This window comes from Anabrus simplex, chromosome 7, assembly GCF_040414725.1.
Source record: "Anabrus simplex isolate iqAnaSimp1 chromosome 7, ASM4041472v1, whole genome shotgun sequence".
Taxonomy (NCBI): domain Eukaryota; kingdom Metazoa; phylum Arthropoda; class Insecta; order Orthoptera; family Tettigoniidae; genus Anabrus; species Anabrus simplex.
In genome coordinates, this window is record NC_090271.1 from 129,338,428 (window position 1) to 129,356,703 (window position 18,276).

Below are 18,276 nucleotides of genomic sequence, written 5' to 3' on the forward strand. Positions count from 1 at the left end.
CACTATCATCTCAGCGAGCCCGAAAACTATGGATTCTACACTATTTTTGATTGCTCTTTTTTCTCACCCCTCACTCCCAACCAATAAGGGTGCCAGCGGTGTCTTATCCCCACGTGGTTAGTTTTCTGATAGTAAGTCATATGTGTAGCAAGATTGGTTTAAGTCGGTCCAGTAGTCCTCAAAACTATGGATTCGACACTAATATCGGTCGTTTTTAGCTCTATTTATATTTCACCTCTTCCCTTGGAAGTTCCCGGGGTGTCTTGCCCCAACAACATTTTTCACAGATAGTAAGAAATATTTGTACCAAATTTAGTTGACAGCTATGCTGGAAAATACACACATACATCCATATTCTCCAACATTTGGGTCATTTTATTATTTCACTCTTTCTCTCCCCCTATGCCAAAGGGGCCTGAACTTTTATATCTCACTCCCCCCTCGCCCCCACCAAAAAGCAGGCTGAACATGGACTTTAAAAAAAGTCTGGAGTGGTACTGTTCTTCTCAGCAACCCCAAAAGCTATGGATTCCACACTATTTTTGACTATTTTTTATTTTTATACCTCACTCTCTCCTCGACCCCCACCCAAAACAGAGCTGAACTTCAACTTTACAAAGATCTGGAGTGTTACTATTCATCTCAGAGACTCCGAAAACTATGGATTTGACACTATTTTTGATTACTTTTGTATCTCACTCTCCCCTCGCCCCCACACAAAAAGGATCAGAACTTCGACTTCAAAATAATCCGGAGTGTTACTATTCATCTCAATGACCCTGAAAACTATGGATTCAACACTATTTTTCATTTTTTTTTTTGTACCTCACTCAGCGCTCACCCCCATTCCCAAAAGGCGGCTGAACTTGGACATTAAAAAATTCTGGAGTGTCACCATTCATCTCAGCGACCCCAAAAATTATGGATTTGATACTGTTTTCGATTATTTTTATATCTTACTCCCCCTTGCCCCCACCTGATGCCCCTAACCCCTCACCCCTAAGGGGGCTAGGTAGATATGGCTTACCCCCACAGTGCTCGTCTCCAGATAGCAAATAATAAGTGTTCAACATTCGATTGAAATTACTCCAGTGGTTTAGGAGATGTGTCATTTACACACATACATACATCCATTTTATATATAGTAAGATAGAAGAAAGATAGATAGATAGATAGATAGATAGATAGATAGATAGATAGATAGATAGATAGATAGATAAATTTTTATATTTCACTCTCCCCTCGCCCCCACCGCAAGGAGGGCTGAACTTTGACTTTTAAAATCAGGAGTGTTATTATTCATCTCAGTGACCCCAAAAACTATGGATTCAACACTACTTTTGATTATTTTTATATCTCACTACCCCCTTGCCCTCGCACCACAAAGGGGGCTGAACTTGGATTTTTTTAAAATTTGAAGTGTCACTATTCACCTCAGCAATCCCAAAAACTATGGATTCAACACTATTTTCAATTATTTTTATACCTGACGCCCCTAACCCCCCACCCTTAAGGCGGCTAGATATGGCTTACCCCCACAGTTCCCATCTCCATATAGCAAATAATAAGTGTTAAAAATTTGATTGAAATTACTCCAGTGGTTTAGGAGGAGATGTGTCATTTACACACATACATACATTCATTTTTATATATAGTACTAGCAAATGTACCCTTGCTTCGCTACAGTATTCTACATTGTATACGGATACATACATTCATTTTTATATATAGTACTAGCAAATGTACCCTTGCTTCGCTACAGTATTCTACATTGTATATGGATATCGAAGTAAATTACTGTACATGAAGTTAATAAGATTTTTTAAATTGCATATCCCTTGGCGTTATCCGAGAAACAGCATAGGGTGGTCTGCATACGTTGTTTCCAATGTAAAGTGCGAGTTGCAGAGTTGTGATGATAACGACAGGTCCACTTGTCTACTGCAATTCACTATGCATAACATCAGTCACATTTTGATGAGTAAATTTGTTTATAATCGGGGGCAACCTTGCAAGCGGGCTCCCTTGCCTTGTGCTAGTCAAATCGAGAAGGGAATTATTCATCACCAAAGCCCGGATTTCCATGCAAATGCATGTTTTTAAATAAGCTAGCTAAACTTCTCAAACTTTGCAAATATGTGTTTTATGGCTTAACAATTCAAATAACCGTTCTTTTCCCCTGCATATTTGTATGTTTTGGACATTTTAGAAGAAAATTCATGCATAATGCACATTTGGAAGATTTTGGATTTAATAGTGAATATCTGGATGTTTAATATTGCATAATATGACTTTTATTCTGGCTTTGAAGCATATATATTATTAACTTGCATGATAGTGCCTTTTCTGAATGTTAGTTTTCAGAATTTGGGACAAATTTTCCATGTTATAGGCTACAATATGTCTATTACTGAGAGATGGAGAGAATGTATTCCTGGCATCGTATGTGACAACCAAAGTTAGTAGCCTACATACGGTATTGGTCCTATAATCCAATTAACCAAACACTTTCTGATCTGTTGCTTGAGTAAACAATGACGTAAGTCGGAAGGCCCCTCGTCGATTTCTAACTCTTAGGAATAAGGTGTGCCAGTTTTACAGTTGTACATTGCTATAAATTGAACCGTAAATTGTGCATTAACCGTTGGTGGCTCATTTTTCGTTTATGTTAGACGAACAAAAGAAAACTTGTATTGCACTTCTGTGGCGCCGCGTTAATGAGATAGCGGCTTACAAACTCTGGTTTGTATAGGTTGTGTCCCATTTGCGATCACAGCAAAAGTTGCACCATTTGCGATCACTACCATTACAGTGGAAAACAAGAATGTGTAGAAAGACCAGTTCATGTCCCATTTGCGACCACTATAAAATTATCAGCAGCCTATCAGGGTTTTCGAACATCCATGCCGCAAGGGGACTGCACAACCTCTCTCTTGAAAGTTTTTTTACGTAGCACCGACACAGATAGGTCTTATGGCGACAATGGGATAGGAAAGGCCAGGAGTGGGAAGGAAGCGGCTGTGGCCTTCATTAAGGTGTGAAAATGTGAAACCACGGAAAACCATCTGCAGGGCTGCCAACAGTGAGGTTCGAACCCACTATCTCCCGGATGCAAGCTCATAGCTGCGCAACCCTAACCGCATGGCCAACTTGCCCTGTTTAAAGGTTTTTTGAGGTAATATTAGTCTATAGTTTTTAACATACCGTAATTATTCCAGCTGTAGACATTCATCGTTCGTGTAGCTTTTGTAGTTATCTGCGTGCTTACTTCCGACATGCAGGTCAATGAGACGAAGAAAGGCAAGCCTTGTACTTTATATAATGGATACTCTTACAGCAATATATGGAAAAGTCAGAGATGTTTAGTAACATGGGTTTTTTTGTCACTGGCTTTACATCGCACCGACACAGATAGATCTTATGGCAACAATGGGATAGGAAAGGGCTAGGAGTGGGAAGGAAGCGGCCATGGCCTTAATTAAGGTTTCCTGTTGTGGAAATAGGAAACTGCAGAAGACCATCTTCAGGGCTACCGATAATGGGATTTGAAGCCACTATTTCCCGAATGAAATCTCATCTTTTTGCGCTATAATTATAGATTTTTTTTTCAAATTTAAATCTAAACATTTTCTTAACATTAAGTTCTGGCATCTTGTACATCTAATCCGAGCGTATAGACAAAAATTATCATTTTATTTGTATAGGTGAAAGTAGGCTGAGTGGCCGTGCATGTCTGTGCAAAATCGGTACGAGTCACTCCAGGTAGAACAACAGAGGGAAGATGACGGAGAGGGAACTGTTGCTGAGATGTGTGGAAGTAGGAGGAAGGGAAAAGGTAGGAAAGGGAAATGTAGAGTAGAGGATAGGATAGGAAAAGACAGGTGGAACAGGGTCATGGGAAGGAGAAAAGGGAGGAGGAAATAGCTTCTGCAGCTATCAGGAAAGATAGGGCTGACCAGGAGGGGAGGGGATCAAATGAGGTGGGTAGGGTTCAGGCTCTGGTCATGGGGGATTCCATCGTTAGATACGTGGGGAAAGTGTGTGGAAGGAAAGGGAACCAGGGTAGAATGTTATCCAGGAATTAGGTTGAGGCAGATGTTGAGGAAAGTAGAAGAGAGGGAGGAGGGGAAGGAGAAGGTGGTAGTGTTTCACGTTGGTACCAACAATGTAAGGCAAGCTGATATAAGTACCAACATAGTAGGAGATGTGTGGGATCTGGTAAATGCAGCATGGGTGAAGTTTAAGAAAGCGGAGATTGTTATTAGTGGAATAATATGTAGGAGGGATACTGACTGGAGGGTGATTGGAGATTTAAATGAGACTATGGAGTGGATATGTGGGAAACTGGGAGTGAAATTTCTAGATCCTAATGGGTGGGTAGGAGATAGGGATCTGCGCTCAGATGGCCTTCGCTTAAACCGCAGTGGTACGTATAAGTTAGGAAATTTGTTTGGAAGGGTAATAGGGAGGTACATTCAGGGAAACGGGGTGGCCTAGGGAGCGGTGATAAGGGAACAGGGAACCGGAAATCAAGTAGGGATGACATAAAATAGTTAAGTGTTGAACTGTAGAAGTATTGTAAAGAAAGGAATAGAATTAAGTAATTTAATAGATATATATTTACCAGATTTTGTAATAGGAGTTGAATCATGGCTGAGAAATGATATAATGGATGCAGAAATTTTTTACAGGCCTGGAGTGTGTATCGTAGAGATTGGATAGGAATGGTGGGAGGGGAAGTATTCATTCTGGTGAAAGAAGAATTTGTAAGCTACGAAAAAGTTAAAGATGAGACGCATGAAATTCTAGGTGTAAGGCTCATTTCTAAAGATAATAGGCAACTACATATATTTGGAGTGTACAGAACGGGAAAGGGTAACGCTGACGCGGATTTGGAATTATTTGATAGGATAGTCGGCTATATGGCAAACGACATGGAAAGAAATGTGATTGTAGCGGGAGATCTGAATTTGCCAGATGTCAATTTGGAAGGAAATGCGAATGACAGGAAGCATGACCAACAAATGGCAAATAAGTTAATATGGGAAGGACAGCTGATTCAGAAAGTGATGGAACCAACCAGAGGGAAAAATATCCTGGATGTCGTGCTGATAAAACCAGATGAGCTGTATAGGGAAACTGAAGTAATAGATGGTATTAGTGATCATGAAGCTGTTTTTATCGTAGTCAAAAATAAACGTGATGGAAAGGAAGGTCTTAAAAGTAGGACTATTAGGCAGTAACATATGGCTGATAAAGCAGGCATGAGGCACTTTCTAAAAAGTAACTATGATCGGTGGAAAATGGTAAATAAAAATGTAAACAGACTCTGGGATGGGTTTTAAGAAATTGTTGAGGAATGCGAAAAGAGGTTTGTTCCTTTAAGGGTGGTAAAGAATGGTAAAGACCTACCTTATTATAATAGAGAAATAAAGAGACTAAGAAGGAGGTGCAGACTGGAAAGAAATAGAGTTAGAAATGGCTGTGGAAGTAAGGAGAAATTGAAGGAACTTACTAGAAAATTGAATCTAGCAAAGGAGAGAGCTAAGGATAACATGATGGCAAGCATAATTGGCAGTCATACAAATTTTAGTGAGAAATGGAAGGGTACGTGTAAGTATTTTAAGACAGAAACAGGTTTCAAGAAGGACATTCCAGGAATAATTAATGAACAAGAGGAGTGTGTATGTGAGGATCTTCAAAAGGCAGAAGTATTCAGTCAGCAGTATGTAAAGATGTTGGTTACAAAGATAATGTTGAAATAGAGGAGGAGACTAAGGCCAAAGAAGTATTAAAATTTACATATGATAACAATGACATTTACAATAAGATACAAAAGTTGAAAACTAGAAAAGCAGCTGGAATTGATCAGATTTCTGGGGATATATTAAAGACAATGGGTTGGGATATAGTACCATATCTGAAGTACTTATTTGATTATTGTTTGGTAGGAGGAGCTATACCAGATGAATGGAGAGTTGCTATAGTAAGCCCTGTGTATAAAGGAAAGGGTGATAGACATAAAGCTGAAAATTACAGGCCAGTAAGTTTGACGTGCATTGTATGTAAGCTTTGGGAAGGCATTCTTTCTGATTATATTAGACATGTTTGTGAAATTAATAACTGATTCGATAGAAGGCAGTTTGGTTTTAGGAAAGGTTATTCCACTGAAGCTCAACTTGTAGGATTCCAGCAAGATATAGCAGATATCTTGGGTTCTGGAGGTCAAATGGACTGTATCGCGAATGACCTGTCTAAAGCATTTGATAGGGTGGATCATGGGAGATTACTGGCAAAAATGAGTGCAATTGGTCTAGACAAAAGAGTGACTGAATGGGTTGCTATATTTCTAGAAAATAGATCTCAGAGAATTAGAGTAGGTGAAGCTTTATCTGACCCTGTAATAATTAAGAGGGGAATTCCTCAAAGCAGTATTATCGGACCTTTATGTTTTCTTATATATATATAAATGGTATTAGTAAAGGAGTGGAATGGAAGGTAAGGCTTTTTGTGGATGATGTTATTCTCTATAGAGTGATAAATAAGTTATAAGATTGTAAGCAACTGCAGCATGACCTCAAAAATCTCGTGAGATGGACAGCAGGCAATGGTATGTTGATAAACGGGGTTAAAAGTCAGGTTGTGAGCTTCACAAATAGGAAAAGTCCTCTGAGTTTTAATTACTGCGTTGATGGGGTGAAAGTTCCTTTTGGAGAGCATTGTAAGTATCTAGGTGTTAATATAAGGAAAGATCTTCATTGGGTTAATCACATAAATGGGATTGTAAATAAAGGGTACAGATCTCTGCACATGGTTATGAGGGTGTATAGGGGTTGTAGTAAGGATGTAAAGGAGAGTGCATATAAGTCTCTGGTAAGACCCCAACTAGAGTATGGTTCCAGTGTATGGGACCCTCATCAGGATTACCTGATTCAAGAACTGGAAAAAATCCAAAGAAAATCAGCTCGATTTGTTCTGGGTGATTTCCGACGAAAGAGTAGCGTTACAAAAATGTTGCAAAGTTTGGGTTGGGACGAATTGAGAGAAAGAAGAAGAGCTGCTTGACTAAGTGGTATGTTCCGAGCTGTCAGCGGAGAGATGGCGTGGAATGACATTAGTAGACAAATAAGTTTGAGTGGCGTTTATAAAAGTAGGAAAGATCACAATATGAAGATAAAGTTGGAATTCAAGAGGACAAACTGGGGCAAATATTCATTTATAGGAAGGGGATTTAGGGATTGGTATAGCTTACCAAGGGAGATGTTCAATAAATTTCCAGTTTCTTTGAAATCATTTAGGAAAAGGCTAGGAAAACAACAGATAGGGAATCTGCCACCTGGGCGACTGTCCTAAATGCAGATCAGTATTGATTGATTGATTGATTGATTGATTGTATGTATGTAGTTTCGTCAGTTACTTGAGGAATGTCTTCTTGTATCAGTTCTGCAGTAGCGAATTCCCTCACAGCAACCTGTACCTGACTGTTTGTATGTCACTGATATGAGTGATCGCAAATGGGACAATGCTTAACCCGTCAAAAATAAACTGGTCTTGTATTCAACCTGAGTGATGGCAAATGGGACTGATCGCAAATGGGACTGATCGGAATGGGATGACACTTTGTATAACCCTTCTCCGTTGTTGTTTTGGAAATGCCTACCCGGAACTCTCATTCGTCACACGTCTTTGTTATTGCAGCAGGCAATTGTTACCAATTATTGAGGACATTCAGATAAGTCTGCAATCATCCCATGGAGAAGTACCTGCCGCAACTAGAGATAAGTTGAACAAATTAATTCGTTCAAATCCTGATTTTGAATCTGTACTGTGGTTAAAATGCAAAATACGTACAATCTGATCTCACTTTGTCCAAATGTCTTCATTGAAGTATCCATCTGTCACTTCTAGTGACATAAAAAGATCATTTTCTGTGCTTAAGAACATGCTGGCAGATAAACGGATGAGCTTAAATCAAAATAATTTGGAGAACTTACAGTAGTTTTTGTACAATGTTTGGAAAGGAACTGAATTTTGAGAGTGCATATTTTCTAGTTTACTCTGCATGTTTTGCCATATGATAGTGCATGAATGCATGCATACTTTGAGATTTGATAGTGCATGGAAATCCGGGCTCTATTCATCACAATGGTACACAGGAATTGGAGGAGGACCCGAATCCTACTGCCAGTTAAAGTCGATGTGGGGGTACTGATTACAATAGCAGACGCCCTCCTGCTGACAGTCATTATTGATTTGTAATGTATTAAATACAATGGCAGAGACACCCCTTCTAGATCACTACAAATCGACTTCAGTGAATAAATATAGATCGACATACGGAAGTATATGCATGTTCACCTTCAGTTACAGAATAACTGCTGCTATACGGCGCATCATATCGATAAACGGATTGTACAATAAGATGCCTCTGGCCTCATTTAGCGATCTAAATGGCTGGTCCTATGATAGTTCCTCATATCTCATTTATTTAAAGGTAAGATTGTTTTAAAAATGTTGAATAGGGTGAAATTTGTGTAAGGTTTTCACACAGTGAATTACTTTTCAGATACTTATGTGACAGCTTCCATAGAATTTGGCTCCCATATGGCTACTGGGTGGGCCAATATTCGTGTAGAATTTCATGATACTATCTTTCCTATAAGTGATACAAACCATCAATTATATGTGTACAAAGTGCAAAATTTAGGTAAATCCAGAAATAGAGCCACATTTAATGTATAAGGGGTAGAAATATGACAAAATGTCATAGGACCAAAGTTGTAGATCACTCCAAATTGAACAAGATCGTGCCATCTGTTTTGTGATACGACTTACCATTTAGCCACCAAATACCTCAGGAAGGTCTGCTCCATCATTAAAATTGCCTCCATATTTCAATATTTTTCTGGGGTAAAAAATAAAAAATTTTAATATCTCGTAATTTTTCCGTTGGTTTCAGGCTAAAAGCTATAATTTTGCCAAATTTCAATTTTCTCGTCTGGCAGATTGTGCTATCATCTTCATTTGGGGGAGGGGGTTAAAAATTAGGACTTTCAAGAAACTTTTAAGCCTATGAAACCTATAGGTTATCATTTTGGATAAACATATCCAACTGCATTCTAATGCTGAGCCCCAAATTTGAGACTCCCAGTGAGGCCCCCCTCAGGGTATTTTGAGAATTTTTGATTTTTCCAGGGATCCTGAAATCATCAGTTTTAAGTTTCTAAGATGCTTGGAATTGTCTCATTAATTCATGTCTGTTTTCACTTTTATGCCTTAATATATGTATATAATACTACAGTATATACAGATCGCCCCAAACTGACTTCCATTTGTTAATATGGATTATATTTCACCAGCTTCCCTAGTGGTTCTACGGGCGTCATACTCCCGCAGTATATTTTCCAGGTAGTAAGTCATACTGGAACATACATACATCCATTATCTTGATCATTTTGGGCAATTTATTTTTTCACTCTTTCTCACCCGCTATGCCAAAGGGGGCTGAATTTGGACTTTAAAAAATCTGGAATGTTACTATTCATCTCAGTGACCCGGAAAACTATGGTTTCAACACTATTTTTGATTATTTTTAAATCTCAACCCCCCTCCTCCACCTTAAAGGAGGCTAAACTTTGAGTTTCAAAAAATCGAGAGTATTACTGTTCATCTCAGCAACCCCAAAAACTATGGATTCAACACTATTTTCGATTATTTTTATATCTCGCTCCCCCCTCCCCCACCCTAAAGGAGGCTAAACTTTGAGTTTTAAAAATTTGGGAGACTCGCTATTCATCTCAGTGACCCCGAAAACTCTGGATTCGACACTATTTTTGATTATTTTTATATATCATCCTCTCATCGCCCCCCACCCCGAAGGAGGCTGAACTTTGACTTTAAAAATTACGGAGTGTTACTATTCATTTCAGCGAGCCCAAAAAGTATGACTTTCGATGATTTTTATATCTCACCCCCTCGGCCCCCACCCCCGCCCCTAAGGGTTCCTGGGGTGTATTACTCCCATGTGGTTTGTCTCCTGATACTAAAAATCCGAAGTGTACAATTCACCTCGGTGACCCCAAAAACTATGTATTCGACACTATTTACGGTTAATTTTATATATCACTCCCCCTCGGCCCCCACTCCAAAAGGGATTGAACTTGGACTTATAAAATATCCGTAGTCTCACTATTCATCTCAGTGACCCCAACAAGTATGGATTCGACACTATTTCCGATGATTTTTATATCTCAGCCCCCTTGCCCCCATGCCCCTAAGGGTTCCTGGGGTGTATTACCCCCACGTGGTTTGTCTCCTGATACTAAAAATCTATAGTGTCACTACTCATCTCAGCGACCACAAAAACTATGGATTCGACACTATTTTCTATAATTTTTAATCACTTCCCCATCGCCCCCACCCCAAAGGGGGCTGAACTTGGACATTAAAAAATTCCTGAGTGTCACTATACATTTCAGCAAGCCCAAAAAGTATGGATTCAACACTACTTTCAATGATTTTTATATCTCACCACCCTCGCCCCCCCCCCCCCCCCCTAAGGGTTCCTGGGTTGTCTTACCCCCACGTGGTTTGTCTCCTGATATTAAAATCCGGAGTGTACACTTCACCTCGGCGACCCCAAAAACTATGTATTTGACACTATTTTAGATTAATTTTATTTATCACTCCCCCCTCGCCCACACAAAGGGGGCTGAACTTGGACTTTAAAAAATCTGGAGTGTCACTATTCATCTCAGCGACCCTGAAAAGTATGGATACGACACTATTTTCGTTAATTTTTATATCTGACCCCCCTTTCCCCCGTCCCCATGGGTGTTCGAGGTGTCTTACCTCCACGCGGTTTGTCTCCTGATACTAAGTCATAAGTGTACCAAGTTTGGTTGAAATTGCTCCAATGGTTTAGATGTGTGTCATTTACACACACACACACACCCACACCCACCCACCCACCCACACACACACACACACACACACCCCCATGCACACATACATCCATTTTTATATATAGTAAGAAGAAGAAGATAAGATTTTTATGTATAGTTTTTATTTTTATATCTCACCCCCTTCGTCCCCTACTTGGAGTTTTTTAAAAATCCAGTGTATTACTATTCATTTCGAAGACCCTGAAATCTATAGATTCGACACTGTTTTTAATTATTTCTATATCTCACCCCCCTTCGCTCCCCACCTAAAAGGGGGCCGAAGTTGGATTTTTAAAAAATTCTGGAGTGTTACTTTTCAACTCAGCGACCCCGAAACTATGTATTCATCACTATTTTTGATTAATTTTATATATCACTCCCCCTCACCCCCCAAAAGGGGGCTGAACTTGGACTTTAAAAAAATCTGGAGTGTCACTATTCATCTCAGATACCCAGAAAAGTATGGATTCAATACTATTTTCGTTAATTTTGATATCTGAGGTTCGAGGTGTCTTACCCCCACATGGTTTGTCTCCTGATACTAAGTCATAAGTGTACGAAGTTTGGTTGAAATTGCTCTAGTGGTTTAGGACGAGATGTGTCATTTACACACCCGCCGCGCGCGCGCGCACACACACACACACATCCATTTTTTATATAGTAAGAAGAAGAAGATAAGATTTTTATATATAGTTTTTCAATTATTTTTATATCTCACCTTCTTCGCCCCCCACTTGGACTTTTAAAAAGTCCAGAGTTTTACTATCCATCTCAGAGACCCTGAAATCTATGGATTCGACACTGTTTTTAATTATTTCTATATCTCACGCCCCCCTTTGCTCCCCACCTAAAAGGGGGCTGAACTTGGAGTTTTAAAAAATTCTGGAGCATTACTTTTCAACTCAGAGACCCTGAAAACAATGAATTTGACACCATTTTCGATTATTTTTTTACCTAGGGATGGCTTACCCCCACAGTGCTCGCCTACCGATAGTAAGTAATACGTGTACCAAGTTTGGTTGAAATTGCTCCAGTGGTTTATGAGTAGGTGTGTCATTTACACACACACACACACACACACACACACACACACACACACACACACACACACACATACATCCATTTTTATATATAGTAAGATAAGATAGTAAGAAGATAGATAGATAAAATTTTATATCTCACTTTGTCCTCGACCCCCCACTCCACTGCAAAGAGGGCTGAACTTTGACTTGAAAATCCAGAGTGTTGCCATTCATCTCAGTGACCCCGAAAACTATGGATTCAACACTATTTTCGATTATTTTTATATCTCACTGCCCCCCCCCCCCCCGTCCCCCACCACAAAGGAGGCTGAACTTTGACTTTAAAAATTTTGGATTGTTACTATTCATCTCAGCAAGCTCAAAAACTATGGATTCAACACTATTTTCGCTACCCACCACAAAAAGGGCTGAACTTGGATTTTTAAAAAATTTGAAGTGTCACTATTCACCTCAGCGACCCCGAAAACTACGGATTCGACACTATTTTCAATTATTTTTATACCTGACCCTAGATATGGCTTACCCCCACAGTGCTCGTCTCCAGATAGCAAATAATAAGTGTTCAAAATTTGATTGAAATTAATCCTATCGTCGCCATAAGACTATCTGTGTCGGTGCGACGTAAAGCAAATAGCAAAAAGAAATAAAAAATTTAAATTACTCCAGTGGTTTAGGAGGAGATTTGTCATTTACACACATACATACATCCATTTTTATATATAGTAAGATGGAATGAAGGGATATGCCTCTGTAGTTGTTCATATCTGTTTTATTGCCTGTTTTACGAAGTGGATATAAAAGAGCTGATTGCCACTCTTCAGGAATAGTTTCCGATTCCCACATATCATGAAAAAGTTTTTACATTTTGGCAACAAAATTGGGACCAGCCATTTTCAGAAGCTCGGCAACTATTGAAACCTTGCCTTATGTCCTGTTTTTGAGGAGAGATGAAATGATTTGGTTTATTTCTTCTCCATCAAGAGGAGGAAAATCAGGTGAAATGAAGAATGGCCCAAAAATTGTAATCTTTGATGCTGGAGGAGCGTAGTTGAGTAAGGACTCAAAGTATTGAACTAATCGTTCATAATTGTCATGATTATTCAGGGAAAAAAAATTACCATTTTCGTCTTGGAAACATAGGAAAGGGGCTTGGTAAAAATCACAAGTATTGTTCCTCCTAAAAGTTTCTTCAGTTGTATCAAGCTGAGCCTATTGATAAACACATTTTGTTTTACAGATCACATGAGCAGTTAGTTTACTTTGGATGGGGAAATCTTCAATTTTTCGTGTTTCATTCCAATGATTCCAGGCTTGAGACTATTTTTTTCAGAGTGTTTAATCACACTATTTAGTCCACCATGGATGATTCTTTTTCCCTTGCTAAATTGATAATAGAGTAGCAACATCCTGAACCTCCTTGGAAATGTCTTCCCATTTATGTTATTCTAGAGAGTCAAACTCTTTCTGGCAATCATGAATAACATTTTGATTTATCTTAAGTTAATTGATCCAAAATCTGTGGATCTGTAATTGGACTGTGGTACAAACTGCACTCTAACATTTGCTAGATCATGATCTTAATCAATAGCATTGGGCATTGAAGTTACTAAAAGAATGATTGGCATCTTAATTCTAGACAAGGCACTATCAAGTTGAGTCCAGGAGGTCTCAACTTTCTCAGTATTGCTGGAGTTGCCTTGATTGATAGGAAACCTAGTTACTGCCCACCCAAAAACGATAAATATTTAGTTCTCAGTTTTGTGAATAAAACACATACAAAATAGCTAACATATTCAAAAAGCAAGATTTTAAAATAGCATTCAGAGCAAACAACATATTACCAAAACAAATTTGTAAATGCAATCTAAATAAAAGAGACCCTTTTTCCAAATCATGAATGTATGAATTTAAATACCAAGGACCAGATTGTAATGCCACATATATCAGCTTAACCAAATGTACCCATTACCACCAGAGATACTAAAACTGGCTGGTTGGGATTTGAACTGATAACTTGTGTCGTGAGTTAGATGTGGCTATCAGTGGTGGTCTTGAGCAGACCCCTAGCAAGGTACCTCCATGGGTAGTTCCACAGCCGGATATATAGCTATATATATTTTGTGAATCCAAGGTGAACACGGATGCTTCTCTTCAATGGAGGTATTTCCAGGACTTTGTTCACCTGTATCCAGCATGTGATGCGTCTTCATGGATAGTTTTAAGATCAAAGAAAAAGTGGAATGCTTTTTTGTCTCTGATAATATTAGAATGAAGATCTTGCTTCCTAGTGTCTGTGAAGTATATGTATTCTGCGGAGCTTTTCACCATCTTTGAAGCTCTGCAGTTTACGCTGGGTAATGAAAGAAACTATTTTGTCGTGTGTACCAAGTTGTTAAGTTCCCTTGCAGCCTATCGACACCTATTTCCCCACAACAGTAGATTCATGATGATCTAGCCAGGTAGTGTAATGGTGGCATCAGGATCACTTTTGCATGGCTCCCAAGCCACATTGGGATTGCAGGAAATGAACTTGTGGATGAAGCAGCAAATGTTAACAGTATTTTACCACCTAGCCCTGTGAATATACCAGCTAGGGATATTTGATCTCAGCTACGTTGAATCATCTTGGCACCCTGAGAATCGGAGTGGCTAGCTATGTGAACTCCCAAAAAATTGAAAGCAATTAAGAAGACAGCTACCGTGTGGTAGTCCTCTTTCCGGCCTTCATGGAGAGAGGCCATAGGTTTGTGTAGGCTGAGGATAGATCATGGAAGATCTATGCACTCCTACTTCTTGAAGAGGGAGAACCCCCCCCCCCCAGTTTGTTCTTGTGATGTGTCGTCTTCACCGAGGCCCACATCCTCACAGAGTATGTCAATCTCTGTGGCCTAAGACGGAACCTTGGCCTGCAGAAGACATTACAAGAAATTAGAATTATTCTGTATTGACGGTTTTCACTTTACAATGGAAAAATTAAATGTATCCTCCTAATTCAATACAAAACATCATTCCATCATTAGATGGGGCAATAAAATTCAAACATGTTTCGACTCATTTGAGTTGTCTTCAGTGAAATAAGGGGGGTTAAGTAATCTACATAATAGAAGCTAAAAATGTGCTGAAAACAAGATGAAGGAACAAAAGAAAAACAAAAGAGACATGACGGAAATATTTACATCACTAGATGGAGCAATAAATAACTCGCTGTGAAAAAAGGTTAATATAAAACGTAATTGAATCCAAAAAGTGTGCTAAAACTAAGAAGAAAATAAAATAAAATAAATGATACAGATGGAAATGAAACAATAAATGCTAATGCTTAGTCTCAAAATTTAGTTTGATAACAATTCAAAAACAAGTCAAAATCACTGTGTTGAAAATTCAGGCTGACAGTCTGTCTTTGTAGAAACACCATCACCATTAATGGCTAGGAGGGGAGTGAAAAAGCTTGAGAAACCAAGTTTGAGAGGAGACAACGTGCCAGGTGAAATGTATGTGATAAGTAAAGAAAAACGCCGATGAATTTAAAATTTAGAATAGCAGCATTTACAATTCCTTCTCAATTTAGTGGTCCCGTTCTTGAAGATTGTTTCCAGTGTTGGCTAGGTGTATTTGCCTTATTTTAAATGGTTGGGAGAGCAGCACAAAATTGAGCTGCTGTGTTAGAGAAGTGACAGGTGCATGGTAAATTGTAAGTGACCATAGTGGAAACCGTCAATGAAGTTCCAATCTGTAATGGATAAAACGAGGTTGTGTGAGAAACTTGGGCTGATAAGTAAAAAATGTGAAATGGGTGTGAAGAAATCTTTTGTTTGTTTGTTTGTTTGTTTGTTTGTCTGTCTGTCTGTCTGTCTGTCTGTTTATCTGTCCTATGAAAACTACTGGATATATTTCCACCAAACTTCATATTTAGAATCCACCTGTCCTTGGGTAGGTTTTAGGGAAAATATTGCTTCTAAACCCCTGAACTGACTGGGGGGGTTTATATGAAACCAAAACCGTGATTTTGCACTCCCCCAAAATACACACAACCAAACTTAATGGAAATCTACCTGCCTTAATAAAAATGAATTTCTAAAAATTTTTCTCATGTGCATTTTTCAACAGGAAGATTAATAAGGGAGATATCATGAAAGGTCGGTTTCTCAGGTTAAGTACAACGGACATAGCCCAAAATGTGTTATACGTGGAGCAGATTCCTTATCTATCTATATGAATCAAATCGTAATGACCGTGTGTCTGTGTATTGAGTATTTTGGTGAAATTTTTGTACAGCTTTCCGTTTAAGGGGTAATAATGACCATCTGCATATTTTTTTAGCTATAGTTTCCTGAAAGTCCTAAATTTTATCCCCCTCGCCCAAAATCAAGATTGCCTCACAACCTGCCAAACGAGCTGGAAATTTGAAATTCCATTCAAATATCGTAACTCAATCGAACCCATAAATCTGGGAGATACGAGAAAATGTTTCAAGACCAAACATGTGGAGCGATAAAAGGGATGTCCGAGGGTGCAAACCGTTTGTTGATATGATCTACCGTTTAGGAGCAGTAAATCTCGAAATGAAGGTTCGCACTTACAAACGTGCCCATGCTTATCTGTCATCTATCTATATAAATATAATCGTAACGACCGCCTGTCTGTACATTGACTATTTTGGCGGAATTTCAATACAGTTATTGGTTTCAGGTGTAATAATGACCATCTGCATATTTCTTAGCTTTGGTGTCTGTTTGTCTGTTCGATTGTATGAGTTCTTATAACTTGACAACTACTGATTATATGTCTACCAAACTTGATATTTAGAATCCACCTGTCTTTGAGTAGGTTTTAGGGCCAATATTATTTCTGAATACCTAAATTTACTGGGGGTTTATCCGAAACCGAAACAATGATTTTGCACTCCCTCAAAATATGCACATCCAAAATTAATGGAAATCTATAATCCTTAATGGAAATCCATTTCTAAAACTTTTTCTCATGTGCATTTTTCAGCAAGGAGGATTAATAAGTGAGATATCATGAAGAGTTGGTTTATCAGGTTAAGTCCAGCGGACATAGCCCAAAAGGAATTGTACGTGGAGCAGATTCCTTATCTAACTATATATAAATAAAAATGTAACAACTATGTGTGCCTGTACATTAACTCCTTCGGTGAAATCTTCGTACAGCTACCCATTTGAGGGGTAATAATGACCATCTGCATATTTTTGGTGCAGTTTCCTGAAAGTCCTAATTTTTACCCCCTCACCAAAAATCCAGATTGCGTCATAATCTGCCAGACGAGCAAGAAAATTAAAATTTGGCAAAATTATACGTTTTAGCCTATAACGGATGGAAAACTTCCAAGATCTTTACATTTTTCACTTTTTATCCTCAAAGAATATTGAAATATGAAGGCAATTTTAATGATGGTGCAGACCTTCATTTCGAGGTATTTCGTGGGATAAACAGGAAATCCTATCACATAACGGATGGCATAATCTCCGTTCAATTTGGAGTGATCTTCAACCTTGGTCTTATGACTTTTTGTCGTATCTGTATCCCTTTTACATTAGATTCATCTCTATTTCTCGATTTTAAGTAAATTTGGACTTTTTACGTGCATAATTCATAGTTTCAATCATTTACAGGAAAGATAGTATCATCAAACTCTACAAAAATATTGGCCTATACGTGAGCCAAATGCTATGTCACATAATTATCCGAAAAGTAATGCAATGTAAGATAATCTTACACAAATATCACCCTATGCAACGTTTCTAACTCAGTCTGACTCATGAATAGACGAGATGCGAGAAAATATATAGGACCAGCCATTTAGGCCGCTAAATACTGCGTCTTATGGTACAATCCTTTGTCGATATGATGTACTGTTTATCAGCAGTTAATCTGTAAATGAAGGTCTGCAATATTGTAAACATGCATATACTTTCGTAAGTCGATCTATATATATATTCATTGATGTTGATTTGTTACAATCGGAAAGGGTTTGTCTGCTGTTGTAGTCAGTATTCCCCACACCGACTTTGACTGGCAGTAAGAATGGGGTCCTTCTCCAACTCCTGTGTAACTGGCATTAGTAAGGAGGGCCTACCATTGTAATGAATAATTCACTTCTTGATTTGACTTACAGAAGGTAAGGGAGCATGCAATTTTGTTCAAAACTCCCCTACCCGATTGTGTTTGGCTGTAGGTAAGGGTGCCCGCCATTATAAACAAATGTACCCATCTAAAATGTGACTAGCATTAGGCATAGAGGCCTGCTGTTTTAATGGAAACTCACCAAC